This window comes from Amphiura filiformis, unplaced genomic scaffold, assembly GCF_039555335.1.
Source record: "Amphiura filiformis unplaced genomic scaffold, Afil_fr2py scaffold_71, whole genome shotgun sequence".
NCBI classification, from domain to species: Eukaryota; Metazoa; Echinodermata; class Ophiuroidea; order Amphilepidida; family Amphiuridae; genus Amphiura; species Amphiura filiformis.
In genome coordinates this window covers 425,785-430,347 of record NW_027305535.1, presented here as the reverse complement: position 1 = coordinate 430,347, position 4,563 = coordinate 425,785, and positions in this window count along the sequence as shown.

The window sequence follows — 4,563 nt, the reverse complement described above, 5'->3', positions numbered from 1 at the left end:
CATGATGCAGTCATGTCTACAGTAGAATTCATCTCGACCTTTGCAGGACTTAAACCCCATTAAAAGCTATTAAACCAAGATAACACTCATTGAAACAGCTCAACTGATTAAATCGGATCTTCTCTGGTTGTGCACATGTGTCTGTTTTACACGTGCGATATCGCAATAAAGCTGGTATTATAGCTTCAGTTGGGTAACCGATTATAAAGGAAACGAAAGGAAACAATGGTAGTGGACCTTTGTTCACGAAATGAGACAATGGCCTGCTTTTTGTTAACCAGCATTCTTGAAAATGAGCAACATAATGATTGTTGACTTGGAAATAATTTCTTCATATTTTTGGTGTTATCTGTCGTTTACATATCCTTCCTAAAACACAAAAGTGCGACCCTCTCCAAACACCTAAATTAGCTAAAAATTTAGGACATGTTACAAAACTATATTTTCTAGAATTTCGTAGAATAGTATAAATGTAGCTTGTACCGTTTGTTTGTGGCATCCTTCGGAACGGAGCGGTCCGTTACCAATATAGCTCAATATTTTCGGTCAAATCTCCATTCAATTAACACGGGGAGTTGGCTAGCTATATGAGCTAGCTATGCTTTGCCCTCACTCATATTCTACGAAAGTGCGACCCCTTCTGAACATCTAACCTAGCTGTAATTTTAGGTCATGTTAGAGAAATATATTTGCTAGAAGTTTGGAGAATAGTTAAAATATTGGCCGGTTATTTTTCACACAGTGATGTTAACTAGGCAAATGCAATATACTTCTAACATAGACTATTTGTAAAGGTCGCGCGTCAATGGTGAGAGCACTGTGTATTGTGTATAGGAAAACGGACAGCAACTGCAGTATGTAAAGAAATTTAAGCTACATGCGCACTGCTGCAAATTTGTGGGGCACTCACTAAAAATCGGGGATGTGCCATCATTCTAATTTGAAGATCTATGCCCACAATTGGGTGCATTTGAGCAAAAGTCTCCATAAAAGCGCCAAAATATAGGTGCTTTTTGTGAAATGAGAAAAATAATGAGAAAGAGATTGGTAAAGAGAAAGTCAGCATCCGAAAGTCTGCGTGGCAAAACTTTTCGACAACACCCCCTCCTCCCCCCATCCCCGGTTGGGGCGTAGCGTGTGAGTCCTCCTATACTCTCTATATAAATGTAAAAGAGTGAATTACCACTCTTTCAAGGAGTTAAACGAAGGACAACCCGTTTTTGAGTGGAAAACACGCTAAAATGAAAGAAAGTACATTTGCTTTAGGCAATGTTCACTCTTTTGAGAGTATACAGACTACTTTTTTCAATCCTTTTAGAGTGAAAATTTCCCACTCAAAAAGGGGTTGTCCTCCATTTCACTCTCTCACTCCTTCTTTTCGCTCTTTCTGCTCGGTGTACAGTTAGAGCGTATTGGTAGGGCAACGACCATGGTGGATGGAGTGGGTAACAGGCCTAATTCAGCACAAGACGTTTGTCTGCAATTTTTCTGTGAGCCTTTTTGAATTTTGAAATCGATTGTGGGCTATGGCACTTATGAAATCCTGCATGTAGTTGTTGATAAAAGTAGGTCCATATTCATTCTACACTGGGCTCGTAATGGCTATCGGCGGTACTGTTTTTGTTGTTTTAAGAATGCCGAAAGATTTTCAGAGTTTTCATAGAAAGCTTTAATACTTCAACTACGCGTTCATATTGACTACAATTATAGGCCTATGTGCGGAAGTGCTAGTTGGACAGGTTAATTTACTTACGCATTTATATTTATGAATGACAACGGGATCACATATTCATCTTGCTCAGTCCAGTCTAAAATTCGGAATGCGCCTCTCAAAGCATATTCTTCTAACCCAACGCTTGTTGATAGCAACGTCGATTTCTCTGGATCGGGGCAATTGTGCGCACAAATTGTGCCACCGATGACTGCTTTTGCTGTCACATCTTGTGTAAATGATAATCCTGTTACCTTTGGTGGTGTTGTACAGATTGCGTTTATGCCAATATTAGCTAATGGAAAAGGAAACAAATATTATATACATCATAATTGTAGCTTGATTATAACTAAATTAGTAGTAAAGAAAACGAGCAAGGTACACCAACTTGATGTGGGGAAACAAGTAAAATACAGACTAGACAATATGCAGGGGGGCAAAACCAGCAAATGTAGGCATAGGAAGTAGGCAAAGTTCGATAGCCAAAAATTACCAGTTCCAAGGCTCACAAAAGTGCCAAACCTGCAAAAACAACAGGGATAAAGTAACCTGGAGCAGACAGACAAAACCAAACAGACAAAAAACAACCGACGTTTCGAGCAGATAAACTGCTCTTCTTCAGGGACAGACAACAAAATATAAAAGCAAACAACGAAAACTACATGCTGTAGTTTAAAAACAAATTCAAGTCCAAAACTGAAGACTACCTAGTAAACTGTGCTTCATTGAAGTAAGACATGCTTATTTTGCTCTGAGCTTATCTTGTTTGCTACTGAGTTCTATTTGAACTTGTCACCATTGCGCAGTAGAAAGGAGACCATTCCCTAGACTCCAGCTAGTAGTTCTCCAATCTCTAGAGAAACCTGCCAGTAAGACCAGTCAATTGACTTCATCTTCTGCCTAGTATCTCCTACTGAAATCTGCTGCCCAGATCCAGTTGTGGATGCCGTTGGCTATTCCCCAAGAATAGCTCATTTGGCTCTAGCTGACATTTCCTTCAACAGGGGTCCCACTACCCCACTCAAGCTGCCTGAGTTGGCCGGGATTGTTTACCACCGCCCGGGGCTCAGTGGTGGCAAGATGTTATTTGCATCCCAAGATGTTAAAACAACCTACTTATACTCTATGATTGGGAGAACGAAAAGAAAGATGAAAGAGATAGACACAATACCAGTTAGCATCCACACTGCCTGCTCCTGTAGACAGTATAACTGAACACGGTGTACAGGGGATGGCACATAAGAAGGTGCCCCATGTGGCGCTCGCCTTCACCATCAAATCCTGTACCCCAGAGTGATATTACAGTCGGTAATCGCCCCTGGGATCCGGCGATCTATCCTATCAGCTGCCCTATACTAAGGACAAAACCCATTGTCCTAGACAAAACCTGATGTTAAACATCCTCCCAAGCCAACTTGTTTGACTCACCTATCCTTGCTAACTGGTTTGCGAAATGAAAAAAAATGGTAGCAAGAAAAGATTATAGAAAGAGTGAAAGGTGAAAGGTAGAGATGAGTAGGTTGGGAGCACCCCACATAGTTAATTCCATGATGGAAAAATCCAGCTTTTGTACCTAATGGTACAGGTGCTGGCAAAGGGTTATTATCAGCTCCTCGGCACTGGGACAGTGCCTCCCCTTATTTGCTGGTTTTGCCGCCCCCCCCCCCCTGCATATTGTCCAGTCTGTATTTTACTTTTCCCCCACATCAAGTTGGTGTACCTTGCTCGTTTTCTTTTCTGTTGTTCATATTCAAGGTATCCTCTTGTATCATTTATTGATCCTTGATGTGTTTTGTGTCCTCGTCCGTTGGATTCGCCATTACCCACGTTTTGTAAATTAGTAGTATTTGTGCAAATATTTTCGCGCTCTGCGTTCAATTGTTTCAGAAATTGCGAGGGGACGCCATTCTGTATCCCTGCTCAGGACACAACAACCCCTAGTTACGACACTGGTCTCACCCCTCTAACAACAAAAAAGCGTGTGCAATGATGCAATTTGAAAGAGGACACATTATTTCTAATCATTTGGCGTGCATACAGACAAATAACTTGTTTGTAATTTAAGAACATTTAAGAACAAAATCATAGTTTCTAGAAATCTAGTTTAAAAAAACTTACTCGCCCTTTTCAACCATTCACGTAATGTGATCACATTTCCACATTCGGGTAATGACCTACTCGCCGGAAAAACAGCTGTGAATGCAGGTTTAAGTATTGCGGTTACCGATGCTGTAGCTAATCCGGTATCAGGTTCTCCATGATTTACGAAAGTTTCTGTTTCGTCTTTACATTCAAGCTGAAGCGAAAAAGATATTGTAGACAGCAATAAACAAGTCACATTATGAGTACTGAAATTAAATATCGTTATGTTTTCAAGATATCAGATTATGGTAAAGGTGTCAGGAACACATATATTCATGTGCAAGCCTTACAAAGGTTTTGTTCAAATAGCAAAAATAACTAATTATAATAATAAACCATAGTTTGCGCTATCTGTAATTAACCCTTTTCGAGTAGATTTTGAAAAATACTACCGTCTTGATCAAAATGGTCTCCTCTTAACGTAGCAATTCAAAAAAAGATAAAATTTCACATTACCACCACACAAACATCTCACGTCTGACATCGCCAGACGTCAAAATAGCCTAAATCGTAAATCTCAATAAAAATTCTTCATCTTGACCACAGTAAGACCTCCTGAGAGATGAAAAGGTGGTATTTTCTTGTCAAAAAGCTCGTCCCCATTATAAATAATTTAAAGTAAAAAGAAACCCCTTAAAAACGCATTCCGATTTAGGTTTTTAACTTGGGAAGGGATTTGAGATGAACTATTAAATTAACGGTACGGGCAA